Raw genomic sequence first — 20,241 nt, 5'->3', positions numbered from 1 at the left:
GCTCTTGCCAATGCGTGCTTAAGCCAGAAATTCTTTTTATTTATGTGGATTGGTAACTTGAGCTTTGAAGCATCGAATGGAGTAACATAGCAAAGAAAGTTCCCAGAATGTACTTTGCAAAATGAATGTGCAAGATCTGTATCAGTTACACAGAAGGCAAAACAAAACAGTTTCATGCGTAGTCAGTGGAGACCAGCAGAGTAAAAAGCATCTAGCTTTAGGGGAATAAATGATTGTGAGTCTGGAGTTTCAAGGTTGGCCGCAGCAGAGCTCAGAGGCAAAACAGGAGCTCTGGAGTCTGCTCACCTGAGGGCCACCACCAGGGCTGCGTCTGTTGGTCGTGTGGTTTGGGACAAGACCTTGCCTCCATTTTCTTATCAAGTGAAGATAATAATCCAGACTCTCTGTGAAGGTTTAATGGAATAAATTATGTAAAGTGGCTGGCACGTAGAAAGCACATAATAAACAAATGTGGTTAATCAATGCCAATATATCATGGAGAATTTTCCAGAAATAATGGGAGGATGATAGTCACATTCTTCCTCATGAAGAGAAATGAATTTCGGCCTGTATACCTGGCACTTGGGAGCATCCAGTTATTGTTGGTGATGCTGCTGCTGAAATCAGAGAAATCTTGGCTCTGCCAGTTATAGTCGTATGTCTTCATCTCTCTGTGCCTTAATTTTCACATCTGTAAGGTGGATATAATAATAGTACCTCTCTCAGGATTGTTGAGAGCATCGCATAAGATAGCTCATGGAAAGAAACAGGTAGTACCTGGCAGCACTCATTATGTGTCAGCTATTATTATTATTACCTGCAGCACACGATGGAAATGCTGGCATTCTAGAAATGATGGCTTGGTGATAGACTATATTTTGCTGGTAGTATAATTTAAGGACAGGAGGAGAAGGATTTTTTTTCCTTAGGAACATATCCTATCATGTCTGTGCCTCCCTTCCCCTTAAATATGGGTCCTCTCTTTTTCTCTGGGCCGACTGCCCTTTCGATGCCCCAGCTGCCCAGCATTCTGATGTCGACTAACTTGTCCTTTCTGCAGCACTTCTTTTTTAAGTGCTTATTTTGAGATCATTGTAGATCCACATGCAGTTGTAAGAAATAACACAGAGAGATCCCGTGTATCCTTCATCTAGTTTCCCCCAATATTAGCATCTAGTGTGATAGTGTAATATAATAACCAGGATATCAACATCAATATAATCCACCTTATTCATATTTTACCAATTTTACATGCAGTCATGTGTATGTGAATTTACTTCTATGCAATCCTGTCTTATGTATTCAGTTCAGTTGCTCAGTCGCTCAGTCATGCCCGACTCTTTGCAGTTCCATGGACTGCAGCACACCAGGCTTCCCTGTCCAGCACCAACTCCTGGAGCTTGCTCAAACTCGTGTTCATTGAGTCAGTGATGCCATCCAACCATCTCATCCTCTGTCATCCCCTTCTCCTCCTGTCTTCAATTTTTCCCAGCATCAGGGTTTTTTCTAGTGAGTAGGTTCTTCGCATCAGGTGGCCAAAGCATTGGAGTTTCAGCTTCAGCATCAGTCCTTCCAATGAATATTCAGGACTGGTTTCCTTTAGGATGGACTGGTTGGATCTCCTTGCAGTCCAAGGGACTCTCAAGAGTCTTCTCCAACACCACAGTTCAAAAGCATCAATTCTTCAGGGCTCAGCTTTCTTCATAGTCCAACTCATACATCCACACATGACCACTGGAAAAACCATAGCTTTGATTAGATGGACGTTTGTTGGCAAAGTAATGTCTCTGCTTTTGAATATGCTATCTAGGTTGGTCATAGCTTTTCTTCCAAGGAGTAAGTGTCTTTTAATTTCATGGCTGCAGTCACCATCTGCAGTGATTTTGGAACCCCCCAAAATAAAGTCTGTCACTGTTTCTACTGTTTCCCCATCTATTTCCCATGAAGTGATGGGACTGGATGCCATGATCTTAGTTTCCTGAGTGTTGAGTTTTACGCCAAATTTTTCACTCTCTTCTTTCACTTTCATCAAGAGGCTCTTTAGTTCTTCTTTGCTTTCTGCCATAAGGGTGGTGTCATCTGCATATCTGAGGTTATTGATATTTCTCCTGGCAATCTTGATTCCAGCTTGTGCTTCATTCAGTCCAGCATTTCTCATGATGTATTCTGTATATAAGTTAAATAAGCAGGGTGACAATATACAGCCTGCTTATTTACAGTATACAGACAATATATTCCTTTCCTTATTTGGAACCAGTCTGTTGTTCCATGTCCAATTCTAACTGTTGCTTCCTGACCTGCATACAGATTTCTCAGGAGGCTGGTCAGGTGATCTGGTATTCTTGTCTCTTTATGAATTTTCCACAGTTTGTTGTAATCCACACAGTAAGGCTTTGGCATAGTCAATAAAGCCGAAGTAGATGTTTTTCTGGAACTCTTGCTTTTTCGGTGATCCAATGGATGTTGACAATTTGATCTCTGGTTCATCTGCCTTTTCTAAATCAAGCTTGAACATCTGGAAGTTCACAGTTTACGTACTGTTGAAGCCTGTAGAGGTAGATTACATGTAGATTTGTGCAATCACCACAACAGTCAAGATTCCGAACAATTCTTTATAGTTCAGTTCAGTTGCTCAGTCGTGTCCAACTGTTTGTGACCCCATGGACTACAGCACTCCAGGCTCCTCTTTCCGGGCATGAATAATGGAGTGGGTACCATTTCCTACTCCAGGGAATCTTCCTGACCTAGGGATCCAACCAACATCCCTTGGGTCTCCTGCACTGGTGGGCAGATTCTTTACCACTAACACCACCATGGCTAGGGTTTAGCGGATGATAAGTGTTGAATGGAGTACATACCCAAGATCACTGTATTCTCAGAAAGGTTCAATAATTTTGCTCTGAGTAGTAGGAGAATATCAAGGGAGAAAGCAGAGGAAAATGGGGCTCAGAATTATTACTGGACTTTTAATGTGCATGAAGAAGGTTGGGATGGGAAAGAAACACAGAAGCCTCTTATTGACCAGAAGTATGCCAGGATTAACACACACACACAAATACATACTGTCTTAGTCCATTTGGGTTTCTATTTGATATAACAAAGTGCCCTAAACTGAGTGTCTTACAAACAACAAACGTTTATTTTTCACAGTTCCACAGACTGAAAAATGCAAGATCATAGCCCTGGCAAATTCAGTGTCTGTTGAGGACCCACTTCCTCATAGACAATGATCGTCTCCTTACAACCTCACGTAGTAGGAAGGATGAGGGAGCCGTCTCTGGCCTCTTTTATTAGGCCACTAGTCCCATTCATGTGAAGAAGGCAATGGCACCCCACTCCAGTACTTTTGCCTGGAAAATCCCATGGATGGAGGACCCTGGTGGGCTGCAGTCCATGGGGTCCCTAAGAGTCGGACACGACTGAGCGACTTCACTTTCACTTTTATGCATTGGAGAAGGAAATGGCAACCCACTCCAGTGTTCTTGCCTGGAGAATCCCAGGGATGGGGGAGCCTGGTGGGCTGCCGTCTATGGGGTCACACAGAGTCGGGCACGACTGAAGCGACTTAGCAGCAGCAGCAGCAGTCCCATTCATGAGGATTCTGCCTTCATGACCTATTCACCTCCCAAAGACCCCACCTCCTATTTTACCATCCCTTGGGGGTTAGGTTTCAACGTAAGAATTTTGGGAGGACAAGAACCTTCAGACCATAGCACACATCTTTAAAATGAGGTGACTTTCAGAGACCTCCCCCCTCATCACCACCTCCGTCACCTATTGGAATAAATAAGTCTCCCTGTTGCAGCCCAAGAACTGAACCGCTGGTCTGCTCCCTCTGAATAGCACAGGTCAGAAGTTAAACCGTCAGCCAGTGCCCGGTCTTGCAGTCGCCACCACAGAGCCCTGTTCGATCGTCTGTGGCCAACCACAGACTTTAAGTGCTGGTGACCCTGACATATTCCACAGGCACAGAAAGCACTGGCTTATAGCCTGACAGGGTGTGAGAGCAGAAAGCATTCCCTTTACAAATTCTAACATAATTAGAATGCATGATGTTCCACAAGCGTTTTTTTTCCCACAGACTTTTTTTTTTTTCTTTCAGAGTCTGACAATAACACCAAATCCCCAGAGTGAGAAGTGGGGGTTTTGTGCTTCCTATCAAGGACACCCATTTACCCAGGAGCAGAGCCCAGGCACTAGTTCCTCTTCACCGCTTCATGTGACGCTACAGTAAGGCCCTAGAGAAGGAAATGGCAACCCACTCCAGTACTCTTGCCTGGAAAATCCCATGGATGGAGGAGCTTAGTGCAGGCTACTGTCTATGGGGTCACAAAGAGTCAGGCATGACTGAGCGACTTCACTTCACAGTAAGCCCCTACACATCAGTCCATTCCAAGAGCACATTCTTAAGTCCAATCTGTTTGTCAGCCTGAAAAATTAGCCTAGTGTGAAAGTCACTCAGACGTGTCCAGCTCTTTGCAACTCCATGGACTATACAGTCCATGGCATTCTCCAGGCCAAAATACTGGAGTGGGTAGTCTTTCCCTTCTCCAGAGGATCTTCCCAACCCAGGAATTGAACCCAGGTCTCCCACATTGCAGGCAGATTCTTTACCATCTGAGCTATCAGGGAAGCCCAAAATTAGCCTAGGTACCCAACTAACACAATTGGCTGTATCGTACTGTATGGCAATAGGTTTCTAATACTTTTCACACAAATAATACATAAAAAAAAAACACAAAAAATAAAACATTTAAAATCTAACATTATAATACCTTGAAAAGTACAGTAATATGAACTATATCACTGCTGCTCTTCCACTTGTTTCTGGACATTCTGGACTTGAAATAAAGATACGGTGCTACTGTACTCTATATGGTACTGAAAGGTACACAAAAGCACAAGCAGTTGTTAAGGATGTACACGTATGCCAGTGTATGTCAGATGCATGAACTAACATGTTATTGGATGTGCAAAGGCACATTACCATCTTTGAAAGTTCTCAGCTTTGAACCTTTGAAGATTCGTGTGTAGGGGACTCATGTTTTGGCAATTATGAACAGAGTCGTGGGCTTGGGAAAGACACACCACAGCAAGGGATGTGTGGCACAGAGATCTCTTACAAAAGTGTGGTTCCTGGATCAGCACTATCAGCTGCATCCAGTGACTTGTTCGGGATGCTCTTTTCCAGCCCCAACCTCATTTTGGAATCAGATTTTGAGGCTGTGTGCCGTTAACCTGTGTGTTTTTCTTTTTTGCTATTTCTTTCTCAAGTATTAAATCACAGTTCATGCTTTATATGGAGATTCAAAGAAATACAAAGTTCCAAGTATAATTAAGTACTAATTTTACTAATCTCAACACCTTTCTTATTGTTGTTGTGTCTGACTCTTTTTCAACCCAATTGACTGTAGCCCACCAGGCTCCTCTGTCCATGGGATTTCCCAGGCAAGAACACTGGAATGGGCTGTCATTTCCTTCTCTAGGGATCTTCTTAGCCCAGGAATTGAACCCACATCTCCTGCATTGCCAGGCAGATTCTTTACAGCTAAGCCACTGGGGAAGGCAATGGCACCCCACTCCAGTACTCTTGCCTGGAAAATCCCATGGATGGAGGAGCCTAGTAGGCTGCAGTCCATGGGGTTGCTAAGAGTCAGACACAACTGAGCGACTTCACTTTCACTTTTCACTTTCATGCATTGGAGAAGGAAATGGCAACCCACTCCAGTGTTCTTGCCTGGAGAATCCCAGGGACGGGGGAGCCTGGTGGGCTGCAGTCTATGGGGTCGTACAGAGTCGGACATGACTGGAGTGACTTAGCAGCAGCAGCAAGCCACTGGGGAAGCCCAGTCTCAACTCTTACTTATTACTAACACATTACATTTGTTTGAATCTGTGTTTTAATAAGCCCTCCAGGTGATTTTGAGGCATAGGGAAGTTTGAGAACCACTGAAGCTTGCCACAAAAAGATGCAAATTCAGTTTGTCAGCTTACTAGACTGGATAATCATTCTTGTAGCAATGTAGATGGAAGAGTTGAGTATGACTTTAAATTCAGGAAAGAAATGTTTTAGCATCTACAAATCGAAGGTGTTATTCTAGCAAAACAGATGATGTCTCAACCTCATGGAGCTTACATTCTAGCTTCTGGTAATTAGTGCTCTAAAGGAAAAAAAGCATCAGATTTGGAGTGCTGTTTTTAGCAGAGTGGTGAAGAAAGGCCTCTTTTAGGACATGAAATCTGAGCAGATGCCCAAGCGAAGTGCAAGAGGGCACTCTGGCGGAAGGGAGGAGAAGAGTGACTGCCTGTCGGGAGCCTGAGCTGAGAGCTGATCTGATCAAGAAAGGCTGAGAAGGCAGGGTGGACAGTGGACAAGGGAAGGAGAGCAGGGTGTTGAGAGGCGGGACAGCGCAGCATCTTCTGAGCCTCTCAAGGGTGTTTCCATTCCTTCTGCATGTGATGGGAAATTCTTGGAGGCTCTTGGACAGGAGAGGGCTATACTTTGTTCTCTGTACTTAAGGCCATTTGGCTGCTATGTGAAGGCTTGCCTGTAGAAAGATAAAAGTGAAAGCAATAAGTCTAGTTTGGAGTTCTAGCACAGTAGTCCACCTTAGGGATGATGAGAGCTAGATCAATATGGTAACTGTGGAGGTGGTGGGAGCGGTTAGATGTAAGATGTATTTTAAAGATAAAGCTGGGATGGAGGAGGAAAAGGTCTACAGAGGAACCCCTTCCTTGTCCTGGGTAAACATTAGGGTGTTGTTAGTCACACTGAGTGAAGAAAGTGTGACTCATTCAGTCCTGTCCGACTCTTTTCGACCCCATGGACTGTAGCCCACTGGGCTCCTCTGTTCAAGGAATTCTCCGGACAAGAATACTGGAGTGGGTTGCCATTCTCTTCTCCAGAAGTTCCTCCCAACTCAAGGATCGAACCCAGGTCTCCTGCACTGCACATATTCTTTACCATCTGAGCCACCAGGGAAGGCGCTGGTGGGGAAAAGAGATTGTCAAAGGTTTCCAATCAGTGTATTCACATTTCTCTATGGTGCTGAAATCATGTTACTGGACTGAGAAGAGGAGAGGTTGTGATGATGGAGGGGTTCCTCCACGGACCACCTGACACGTCTGGATTTCCTGCTCTCTGGACGGCTGGTTCCTGTGTGGAGTGAGTGATGACAGTGCTACTGCCACTGTTGAGTCCAGCAGGCAGCTGAGCCACATGCCTGCACAAAAAGAGTTGTGCTCAGAAGGAAGACAGTGCAGACGTTGGAGTGGAAACATCAAAAAGGACTGTCATTTCAATGAAATGTGTCCTGGCATTGCCACAAAAGTATTCCCATCCCCTGGGCAGAATTCCTGAATTTTTGCTGTCCCCGTTCCTCTGCTCCCCTGCTCCTCTCCCTGGAATGTTCTTCCTGCCACTTCATCATCTGGTGGATCCCACTCACCCTGTAACACTCAACTCCGGCAAGACCTCACTGCATAAACCATCTCTGGCCTACTCTGGCCAGCCAGCCTTCACTGTCCTCCAAGATTGCCAAATTCCCTTGTAGACCATGTTCATGTCTGCCAGGCTTCCCTGGTGGCTCAGAGAGTAAAGAATCTGCCTGACATGCAGGAGACCTGGGTTTGATCCTTAAATCAGGAAGATTCCCTGGAGAGAGAATGGCAGTCCACCCCAGGATTCTTGCCTGGAGAATTCCATGAACAGAGGAGCCTGGTGGGCTACAGTCCATGGGGTCACAAAGAGTCAGACACAACTGGGTGACTATCACTATCACTATGCGTTTGTCAGAGGCATTGTAACAATGTCAGCCCATGCCTATGTCCCCTGTTGGACTGGGAGTTCCTGAGTGCAGGAACTGGGCATCTCAGAGTCTAGCAAAGACCTTAGTATACACAGGAAACACTCAACCGTCTTTGTTAAAAGATTGGCCTTCATGGTTGCAATTGTTTGGTTCGGTTTCATATTTTCAAGCCTTGCTCTCATATATAAGCCAAGGAAGAAGACAGAATGCGTGCTGTGTGGTGTCATTTGAAATGTGCATGTAAATGGTGTCAGGCAGGGTACTTAGCCTCTAAATATGACATATCCCCTCCCATCTAAATTGAACCTGAAATTACTCCATTAAAAGTCATCCTCCAATTTAGACTCCATTGGCTAATCTATAAATACCCCTTGAGAGCATAAACTACTAAGTTCAGTGCTTCTTAGCTAAATGTGCTTATGAACCACTTGGGGATCTTGTTAAAACCCAGACTCTGATTCTGGAGGAGGGAAGGCTGAAATTCTGCATTTCAAATTAGCTGCTTGTCTGCAGATCTCACTTTGATGGCCATGATCTAGGCAGTGCTCTTCAAACCTTAAAGTGTATCACAGTCACTTGGAGGGCCTCTTAAAGCCCAACCCCAGATTTTCTGATTCAGTAGGTATGGATTACGACTTTGCATTTCTGCTTCTTTTTAAACTAATTTATTTTAATTGAAGGATAAATACTTTACCATATTGTGATGGTTTTTGCCATACATCAACATGAATTGGCCACAGGTACACTTGTGTCCCCCCATCCTGAACCCCCCTACCCCCTTCGTCCCCACCCTATCCCACAAAATAACTTAGTTCCTAATGTGGAATTCTCCTTCTCCAAGGAAAGAGAAGAATCTAGAGAACAGGAAGCAGAAGAAACCATAAGGGTATTGTACCCACCCTTCCAAGAGTCACAGGACAAACCTAGAAATGGGGCTTGCTTCATAGGCTGGTTGTCACCGGGGGCCTCACACTTAGAAGACGGCACATTTGGTATAGTGCTGCGCCATCTTGAAATGTGCGATCATCTGGAGCAAGAAGCCCAAATTATGGCCGCAAATTATGCAGCCAGGACCGGCTGGTAATATCTTATAATCCTGAGTAACACAAGCTGAATGCTCTTCTAAAAGATGGCAGTTTATATACTTAGGGTGACCTCTGATTTTAGATTCTGAAAGATAGGGAATGAGTGATGAGTTGGAAGATATTAAAAAGAATACAGAGGTTGTTGAGAACAGGAAATTGAACAAGAAGTGAGAATGGGAGAGAGGTCTAAAGCTAACAAGAAAATGATATCACCAACAGTAGAATGATATAGAAACAGTAAAAAACAAAAAAAACTTCATCTGACAGCATGGGGGAAATGACTGGCATTGTTGCTGAAATGCCGTATTGAAAATTGGGAAAGATTTTTTAAAAATAGTAAAGATCATTGTTTTTATATCCAACATCATAACTAGTGATATTTTCTTTTTACTGCGAATTGAATAAGGGGAAATTAGCCCTAGTTTTCTGAAGGACACACTTAGGATAAATAGAAGAAAATCATTTATGTGTGTATTTTTATATATAACACAGTAAATTATCAAAGATCCAAGACTGTTATATTTTTTGCTGTTCACCCTTCATGTCCCTGCCTTTTTTTTCTCCTTCCTTTTCTGCTTCTCTTTCTTCCCTTCCCTTCCCTTAACTTCTGGAAAGGAGCAAGAAATAATAGTATTTGTACCAAGTCATATTTGAAACTTCAGTCTAGGCTAAAGGTCCTGGAAATCAGGCTTGTCTGCCATATGAAAGTGGCACAAGCGGCGGTGGTGGCTGTGACTAGGCAAACAGATGAATTTAGCAGGGCTGTGTGGTTAGTGGGGTTTACATATGGGCAGAGGTTTATACATTGGAGGACAAGCAGCACCACCATCGCTTTTAAAGAAATGATAGAAAAAACTTGCAGATAATCTTTGCATCCCTAATGAAAGAAACTGAAGATGACCAAGGCTGCTACTCCTTACTCTCTACCCTCCTTCACTCCAGGCATGTGACCAGATGGACAGTCTTTATAGCTATACTGGTTCAGGGAAAACTGTAGATCTTAGTATTGAGGGTATAGAGCACCAAGGAATTTTCAGACAGTTTGTAAAATTCTGTCTGTCTCTCTTTCTTTCAGGCTTAACAATATCAACAAAAAGAAATTTACAACTAGCTTTTAAGAAATCCCAGGGGTATTTATATCAGCATGTGTTAATGTCTCATTATATTTTATAGGTTTCAAGACTCTTATAATAGGTTACTGGGGTTAACTCGGGTACTTCTTTCTTTAGAATAGCTTCAGAATAAAATAACAAACATAGGAACTAAAATGGGGTAGGTAAAAATAGTTCTGGAGGCAGAGGGGAGAGATTGGGTGCTTCTGACATCTCATCCCCCTCAAAGCTGAAAAATAGCCCAATTGGAAGCCTGGTGAAGGTAATAAATGAGAATTATAAAGTATAAGCTAATAATTCAAAAACATTAGGTTTCAAAAATTGGGCAGGTAGATGAGAAAGTACAGTTACGGTAGCTTTGATTTTGGATTTGCAGCAGAGTATCAGGAGTGTTTCTTTAATGAGCTCAGTCAGGTTCACCTAACAATGCATCTGGGAAGTCAGAGATGATCCTTGGAAGGTCTGAACCTGCACTGTCCAGTCCTACAGCCACTAGATACGTGTGGCTATTAAACTTCATGAAAGTTAAATGCTATTGAAAATTTAGTTCTTCATTTGTTCAGTTCAGTTCAGTTGCTCAGTCATGTCTGACTCTTTGCAGCCCCATGAACTGCAGCATGCCAGGCTTCCCTGTCCATCACCAACTCCTGGAGCTTGCTCAAATGCATGTCCATCGAGTCGGTGATGCCATCTAACCATCTCGTCCTCTGTTGTCCCCTTCTCCTGCCTTCAGTCTTTCCCGGCATCAGGGTCTTCATTTGTACTAGCCACATTTCAAGTGCTCCATAGCTACCTGTGCCTAGGGGCTACCATATTGGACAGAACAATTATAGGCCAATTCCTTTTTTACAGGATGTGCTGGCAGATGAATTATCTGCATGTTCACATTTGTATTAATATTAAATACTTTAAAAGGGCTAACTTTGGTGTTTTTTGAAAACATTATTTATTATAGATATTATTGTTTGGATGAGAATTATTTAAACAAAAATATATTTATTTGAATGAACTATTAATTGAGAGTTATTCAGTAAAATACATACAAGAAGGCATGTGATCAATACTAAGTAAATGAGAATCAAGTCTGAAAACTTAATTTTAAGAATAAATAATAGCATATTCTGCAGTATAAGGAAGTTATGTTGGATAACATATAAATAAAATTGAAATGAAGCCTTGCAGCAAAAAAATAGGTAAATAAATAAATAAAAAGAATTGAAGGAAAATGATAAGGGATGAAGTCTAGCAGAGGTTATTAGTGCAAATCTTGGGGAAAAACAATGATAGGAATTTGTATATAAAATCAGCAAAGAAAGGAAAAGAAAGGTTCATAGGTAAGTCTAAAGCTTTGGGAAAGAAAACGTGAAGAAATCTAAAGAGAAATAGCAAAGCTAGGAAAGTATCTGCAAAAGCTATGACAAGAGGACTTTTAATGTGGAGAGCTCATACCAGTGAAGAGAAAAACCCAGACTCTTGTAGGCATATAGGCAAAAGATAAGAAAAGAATTTGCAGAAGGGGAAATAAAACTTGAACACATGGGGAAATACTTTTCTTCATTAATGATCAAAGAAAGGAATTAAAACAAAATGAGATTTGATGGAACATTTATCAAAGTAGCAAAGAGCGGGAAAATGATGGAAAGAATGAGATATGATATGATCAAAGCATGGAAGAGTGCAGGAAATGGGCCACTTTCTCATGCTTGTCAGAACGTCCATTGCCGTAACTCCTCCAGAAAGCTGTCTAGTCAAATCTTATCAGGAAAATGTGCACAGCCTGGGACCACTGATTCCACTTCTGGCTCTGGTCCCAAGGAAGGAATCCAGAAGATGTCCAGCACTTTCTGTACAGAAGTGGCCTTGAAAATAGCAAGACATGGTGAAATCATGGCACAATGGCAGGACGGAATATTCTATAGTAAAAATAATGCTGTGAAGAGCTTTGACTTTATTTTAAAGTGATTATATAATGGTGGTGATTTAATCACTAAATCATGTCTTACTCTTTTGTAACCCTGTGGACTGTAGCCTGCCAGGTTCCTCTGTCCTTGGGATTTCCCAGGCAAGAATACTGGAGTGGGTTGTCACTTCCTTCTCCAGCGGATCTTCTTGGCCCAGGGATCAAACCCACAGCTCCTGCTTGGCAGGCAGTTTCTTTACCACTGAGCCACTTGGGAAGCCTGATCCATGCAATATCTGACTACAAATTCAAGTTTTTAAAAAACCCAAAATATAGAAAGTGAGAGACCTCCTTTATCTTTTCCCTCAATCCCATTAGCCTCTCCCAAGGTTGCGCATACCTTTAGTCAGTTTCTCGTTGATCTGTCCACCTTCCCATCTGAAATCACACTGTGTAGAGTGTACATTATACTCTGTGGGGTTTTGCTTTAAACGCAAATGAGATCATGCATCAACAAAATTTTACAACTTGCCTTTTCCATTTAAAACTTTGAGTCTATTCCCTTTTGGTATACAGTGACCTCCCTCACTCTTTTTAGCTGCTTCATGGTAGTTCCCACGTTGTCAAAGGCTTCTTTTTAAACCATTTTCTTTTTGATGAGTATTTATGCTGCTTTCAACATTCTGCTATTAAAACCAGTACTGCAACAAGGATCCTCTCTGTGCTCCTTTGTGCTCATGTATCAACGTTTCTCTAGGATCCACAGCCAGAAGTGAAATCGCTGGTTTCCAATGGAAAGTACATTTTAGAATTATGATATATATTGCATATGAGGACCTGTTTGTCCATACTGTAAGTCACACTGAATATTTTCAAAGCTTTAACATTTCTACCAGTCTGGTAGGTGAACATTGTATCTAACTGCTTTAATAATGCTGAATTATTTGTATTTGGCTGCATATTAATCAATGATTTTATGTTGAAAGCCAACAATCGTTTGCCTTTTAAAACTCTTTAATGGTACCTTTACCATAAAGTTTAAAGGGGCTGTGTGGTCAAATTTATCAGCCTTTTGCTATGGCTCTGAACTGATATCCTCTTTACAATGGCCGTCATTCCCCAGAGTTTATAAAAAATATTCATGCACATTTTCTTGTAATATTTTCATGACTTATTTCTTTCTTTCTAGCTCATAGTCCATCTACAAGTTATATTGCCACATGTGAATGAAAGCTTAAATTGTAAAAACAGGTGCAAAAGCAATATGAAGTAAAAAAAACATGCGCAGAAAACAAATTAAAATAAACACACCAAAACAATATCAGTGGTTGTCTTTGGGGAGGAAGATTAGGTGTGTTTTTTTTTTCCTTTGACCTATTTTCATGTTTCAGATTTTAAATAGTATTGGTTATATTTATAAGATATAGTGGTCTCTTATGTTCTTTTTCTGCTCACGACAGTAATTACCCTTTTCCCTTTTAACCATGTTGTAGAGTGAAGACTACCAATCACAGCATTCCACTCTTGGCCACAGACAGAGACTCACAACCCAGAGGGCCTTCCAGGGAGTTTCGCTAGGATTTCCTTAACAGTTCCAGATGCAGAGAGCTCCTTTGCTTCTGGTTATAAGACTGACAGGTGCATGGTCAGAGTTGCCTATTAGCTGGTGCTAGCTGGCCAGATAATGAAACAAGTCTCACACACACACACACACAAAGAGAGAGAAAGACAGACAACCATATATCACATAAGCCCTGAATCTAACTTTCCCCAAACCCAGGCTTATCTGTGGTTGAGTTGTTGTCCAGTCACTCAGTCGTGTCTGACTCTCTGAGACCCCATGAACTGCAGCACATCAGGCTTTGCTGTCCTTCACTATCTCCCTGAGTTTCCTCAAACTCCTGTCCATTGAGTCAGTGATGCTATCTAACAGTCTCTTCCTCTGTCACCCTCTTTTCCTGTTGCCTTCAATCTTTCCCAGCATCAGGGTCTTTTCCAATGAGTCAACTTTTTGCATCAGGTGGCCAAAGTACTGGAGCTTCAGCTTCAGCATCAGTCCTTCCAATGAATGTTCAGGATTGATTTCCTTTAGGATCGACTGGTTTGATCTCCTTGCAGTCCAAGGGACTCTCAAGAGTCTTCTCCAGTATCATAGTTCAAAAGCATCAATTCTTCAGCGCTCAGCCTTCTCTGTGGTTCAACTCTCATAGCCATATGTGACTACTGGGAAAACCATAGCTTTGGCTAAATGGATCTTTGTCGGCAAAGTGATGCCTCTGCTTTTTAATGTTTTAAAATTTTAATTTTAAAATGTGGTTGAGTTACCCAAACTGATAAATCCCTTCCCTCCTTTTTCATTTTGAGTAAATGGGGATTTCAGTTACTTGTACCAGAACGATCTTGGATTTTTTAAAAAGCGAAAGGAAAAGAAACATGAGAGCAAAACTTCAGATATGAAAGTATCATTAATAGGAAGTAAATATACATCTTGGGTGGAGGCAATTTTCACTTTGTGGGAAAAGATGTTAATACAAATAATATAAAGGAGCAACTACTTGGTTTGTAGTCATTAGGGCATCTTACCACCAAAGATATAACTAGCAAAATAAGATGGCAGCAAGTGTTTGCACAATTTCACAATTTTGCATTCCCAGCAAAGCAGGGAGGGGCTGTGGAATTAAGGGTGAGAGTGATCAGAACTGAGATGGTAGTCCTAAGATACAGCACAACACACTGGCTTAGAGGAGCTGTCTGTAAAAAATCCTACATACATTTGTACATTTACATACTAGATGTCATTTGTGGATTTGAATAATGGGCATTTGGCTTAATCTTAAACTTCAAACATACTTCAGGTCCATATCTTCCATTATAGCACTCAAAAGTTAAAAGACCTTAAAGACTACAACTCATTAATCTTACTTTGTGAACTCTGCAGAGATTAGGGGACTTAACCAGTTGATGGCTCAGATGGTAAAGAATCCGCCTGCAATGCAGGAGACCTGAGTTCAATACCTGGGTTGGGAAGATCCCCTGGAGGAGGGTATAGCAACCCACTCTAGTATTCTTGCCTGGAGAATCCCCATGGACAAAGGAGCCTGTGAGGATACAGTCCATGGGGTTGCAAAGAGTTGGATACGATTGAGTGACTGAGCATATTACATAACTAGTCATACAGCAAATAATCCTCAGATCAGGATTCAAACCCATGTCTCTGGGATCCCAGTCCAGTGTTCTTTCTATTGCCTTTCAAGTGCAAATGTAAGATGACTAACATGATCAGGAAACAAACAAAACCCCCTCCCCCCTCTCTCTACACACACACACACACACACACACACACACACACACACACCCTACATACCACTCTACCCCACCCCAAAACAGCAAATACGTGTCTCATAAAAAAAGTAATTCCATCAGTTTTATGATCACTAAAAAAATAATAATGAAAAATTGAAAAAAGATCCAAGTCTCTGGGAGACATTTTAAAGAACTCTGTAGAAAGTACATTGTGTTGTTGAGAGTTTGAGTTAATCGCTCACGCTCACAGAAGAAACATTTATCTGGGTGGAGGTTTATGCTTGATTTATACAGGCTTTTAGCCTGAAGGGTGTAATAGATGAGTGATTCTCTTAACCTTAATCTATTTTTCATACGGTGGGATGACAGTCATCATCTGAAACCATTTTTAAGTTTCCAAGAAGTGTGGAAAAACTAACTTAATCTTACTGTTATAACTTGTTTAAAGGGCAGATTTTTACTTTTAGTTTTAAAGTAATTTTTAAAAGGAGCTGCCATGCTCAAGGAATCCATCTATTTAAGGTTCTCAAGGACAGAAATGAATTCTTGTGGGAGGGTAGGCATTTGTTACATGTCTGCCCTGGTTATGGTTATACTTTGTGGTCTCAGTTCAGTTTAGCTCAGTCACTCAGTCGTGTCTCACTCTTCGAAGTCCCATGGACTGCAGCACGCCAGGCTTCTCTGTCCATCACCAACACCCAGAGCTTGCTCAATGTTCATCAAGTTGGTGATGCCATTCAACCATCTCCTCTGTCATCCCCTTCTCCTCCTGCCTTTAATCTTTCCCAGCATCAGGGTCTTTTCCAATGAGTCAGTTCTTTGTGATCTGGGGAGTGTGATTATTCTTTTTCTGAATCTTAGATTTTAAAAAGTTGAACAAAATGTTAAATTGAGCCTGATTTTCTTTGTACAAGTTCTTAGTACATGTTTTTAAAAAATGCTTTGGGTATCTTTGGGGCTCAGAAGTCAATGGTTTAAGAATCATTGAGGATCAGAAGAAACCAGGCACGAGGTAGCCAGCTGCTCCACGGTTGTGGGGTGGCGCTTACTCCAAAGTCCATCATCTGTCTTCCTCATCAGCCCTTCTCCGGCTGTTCAGGCAAAGCCTACAGGATGCATAAGAGAACTGATCCTGTTCAAGGGAAAAAGACAAAAGTTCACTATCATGCTTGAAAGGACTCACTGCTGCAAGTCTCATTCAACTTTTACATTACGACCATACTGTTTCTCAGTTTGTTTTAATATATTTATTTATATTAAATATAATATGAAATATATACTTATTTGAGAAATATAAATTTTAATAAATATAATTATAGATCATTACAATAAATAGAGAAAAGTGTCACATATATGTAGAATTTAGAAAAATGGTCTTATTTAGAAAGATGGTCTTATTTTCAAAGCAGAAATAGAAATACAGATGTAGAGAACAAACATATGGATATCAAGGGGGAAAGGAGGTGGGGGTGGGATGAACTGGGAGATTGGGATTGACATATACACACTACTACGTGTAAGATAGGTAATTAATGAGAACCTACTGTATAGCTCAGGGAACTCTACTTAGTGCATTGTGGTGACCTGAACGGGAAGGAAGTCCAAAGAGGAGGGATATATGTATGTGTACGGCTGATTCATCTTACTCTATATGTTTTGTTACTGTACAGTAGAAGCTAACACAACATTGTAAAGCAACCATGTGTGAATAAAAATTACTTTAAAAATAACTAAAAATAATAACAAGAAGAAATTAAGTACATTAAATACATATTAAGTGTAAATATTTACTTCTTTTTGTTAAATTTCCAGCACTCTCTACCTCTGGGCTTTATTTTCCTCTGGAGCACTTATGGCATTTCCCCTGTCCAGTGAGGATTATTTTGTTTGCTATTGCACACCAGTGCCAAGAAGAAGGCATGGCATTTAGCAGAGCTCAATAAATACATATTGAATGAATGGTGGCATGAATGATGCCATGTTAAACCAGACTCTCTGGAGACATGCCTTCTTCTGTATCCCGTGACTTAAAGGCACACCTCATGCTCAGTGGCAAGTGTTCCTAGTATTACAAGTAAAAATGTGTTATGTTTAGGGAATAGAGGAGAGGGAAGCAGATGTCAGGCACCCATGTCTGACATCATGAGATATTAATAGTTCTTGACTTCTGAGCCTATGAGTACCATGAGCAGTGTGCCATGAACCCATGTTATGACATAATTCTTAATTCCTGATGAATTAGGTAATTTGATTTTACTTCTTGCCTCATATGCTCTGATTTCATGAGCTTGGTCTGCAGTGGCCTGCCCTTACCTGGATAATACTGCTCTCCCTGCCCATCTAGATTCTTCTCTTCCCTCAAAGCCCAGCTGAGAACAAACCTCTTCTGTAACATTAACCTCAACTTAGTAGTACCAGTACACGAAAGTCAGCCTTTTTCTACCACTCTGAAGGGAGCATCTCGGGCCTAGTGGGACCAGGGAATGGGTGTATGTGGACTTCATTAAGGTGGCCTGAGTGAAAGAACAGTTGATTTCAAAATACATGTACCAATTTTTAAAGAAGGTACAGTGGTGTAAATTAGTACTTCTTCCACTAAACCATGAACATCAATCACAAACTCACTTTATCTTTTCTCTCAGTTGTCAGGAAAATACTCTCCATTATCTATGACAGTTTCAGACATAAAAAGCTTATCTTTGGCCTGTCCACAGTGCCTTGATAAGATCTAGCTGGACTTTAAAGGCAGGTTAGTGACAGGTTAGTAAAGGCAGTTATTGACAGTTCTGAATTTGCTAAAGGAAAGTTACCTTGTAATTCGTTGACAGTACCCCCAAAACACCTTGTTTGTTCACCACCATGAATACATTTAATATAACAAGCCCTTATATAGAACTTCCTATGCCAGGTACTCTTCTAAGGTGTTACACATAGTAGTTCATTATCCCACAAAACAACTTAACTATTAGGGGTGTGTGTGTCTGTGTGTGTGCTCTGTTGTGTCCTACTCTTTGTGACCCCATGGACTATAGCCTCCCAGGTTCTTCTGTCCATAGGATTTCCCAGGCAAGAATACTGGAGTGGGTTACCATTTCCTCCTCTGGGGATCTTCCTGGCCCAGGGATTGAATCCGCAGCTTCTGCCTTGCAGGTAGTCTCCAGCATTGGAGGTAGATTCTTCACCACAGTGCCACCTGGGAAGCCCTACTGGGTAGGTACTACTATTATCCCTGTTTTAAAGATAAGGAAACCGAGGCACAGAGGTAGGGTGAGTAAAGGCATATAGCTGGTAAGTTCAGAGCTGGGATTCAGACCCAGATATTCTGGCTCCTGAGACCACATGGTTAACCATTAGCCCACTTGTCTCACCTTTGTTTCCCTCCACCACCCTCCTTGTATCTGTCAGCCAGCCCCTTGCCTCTGATCTTTATTCTTCCTGGTCAGAGAAAGACTCTGCTGTCTTTCTCTAAAATCATTCTCCAAATCAACCGAGGGAAATTTCTTGCAATTGGGATGAAATCACTTCAGTGACCCTTCATTCTTCACACTCACTAATACTGATTAGTTTACTTCTCAGCTGACCCTTCTGCTGTCTCATGCTTTGACCAAGCACACCCATCTCTTAAAATGCTCAGACCATTTTCTTTTCTCTCTCTCTTAATTCTCCAATGGAATAATGACACATGAAAAGTTCCACCAGAAAATGCCTTGATCTGAATGAAGTTTGGGGAAGATGAATCTGGTGCTTATGTTTGGAGAGGGTTAGGGGAGGGTGTGTTATTGAGAAACTAGGTATAGGAAGCTTGCTAGAAACGCTAACTTTTATGGTCATGAAATTCTGTAGGAGCTTGGGAATGAGAAGGAATGAGCAGATTCCAGAGGCATGTCAGAAAGACCAGTGGAGTTGTGGGCAACTGCCTCTAGGAATAAGGTAGAGAAGGGAATGAGTAAAATACCGCTATTCTGGGCCTGAATGTTTCTAATGAGAATGTCATTACCAAAATAGGTCTATCAGGAAGCTAATCTGATTCAGGGAGAACAAAAAGTTCATTTTAGAATCTTCGTCATCATCCCAGTGGAAATGTTCAACAGTTGGAAGATACCATAAGTGAGCATTTAATGAGCAGCCTTGAGTGTCTAACAGCGCATGTGATGTTAAATCTACGGTCATTACCATGAAAGGGAGCTGGGCAAAGGCATCGTTTTGGAGATCCTCCAGAGCCTTCAGCGACAAAGGTGGAGTTGGCTTATAATTTGAATGTAAACAACTCGGTTTACCATACAGCCTAACCCCAAACACTAGCAGATGACTTTTCTTCGTCACACCTAAAAATCCTTAGAAAGTGACAATGTCATGTGGCAAACTGGTTCTATGCTTGGTTTCCACACTTGATTTCACTTCATATTAATTTTTACAACAACAAACTCAAGTAATCTTGAACCTTTGCTCCGGTTTGTTTCTCCCAAGGTCCGGACGGTGCCAGCAGTCTGCACATTGAATGGTGAGAGCCAAAAGCTTCTTGCAATTTAGCTGTTAGAATCAGGCACTCAAGGTAAAAAACGCAGAAATAAAAGCTGCAAGACAGCACAGCGCCAAGAGAACTCAAAAGGCAGGGCCTAGAACGGTGTGTTCAAGGAGCTGGAGAGATTGGCGGGCAACGTCCAGAAACAGCGTCTCAAAAAATCCAAATGAGTCAGGTTAGCAATTAATCCCAAATCTCGGGTTGGTACACCTTCCTCGAGATTTCGTACAAGCTCAAGAGTAGTCAAGCCTTGCCCGGTAAAGATCATCAAATGACTTGTGGCAAATCTCTTCCTTCAAAAGTCTGACTTGGACCGCCAACCTTACTTCTAGAAGCCCAGTCGAGCCTCCTTTCGAAGGGAATAAGCAGCCGTGGGCTAGCGCGGGCCCCCACGGCTCGCTGGGCCGACTGGTCGGAGGGACCCGATTTTCGGAGGCTGCGGGTTGGAGAAATAAATCCAGTCCGGGTTTTGTCTGCACGGGGGAGGGGGACTGGAGGGCTGCGAGGAACG

The sequence above is a fragment of the Oryx dammah genome, unplaced genomic scaffold (genome assembly GCF_014754425.2).
Source record: "Oryx dammah isolate SB20612 unplaced genomic scaffold, SCBI_Odam_1.1 HiC_scaffold_19, whole genome shotgun sequence".
In the NCBI taxonomy this organism is placed as follows: domain Eukaryota; kingdom Metazoa; phylum Chordata; class Mammalia; order Artiodactyla; family Bovidae; genus Oryx; species Oryx dammah.
Note: the sequence above shows the minus strand (reverse complement) of the source record.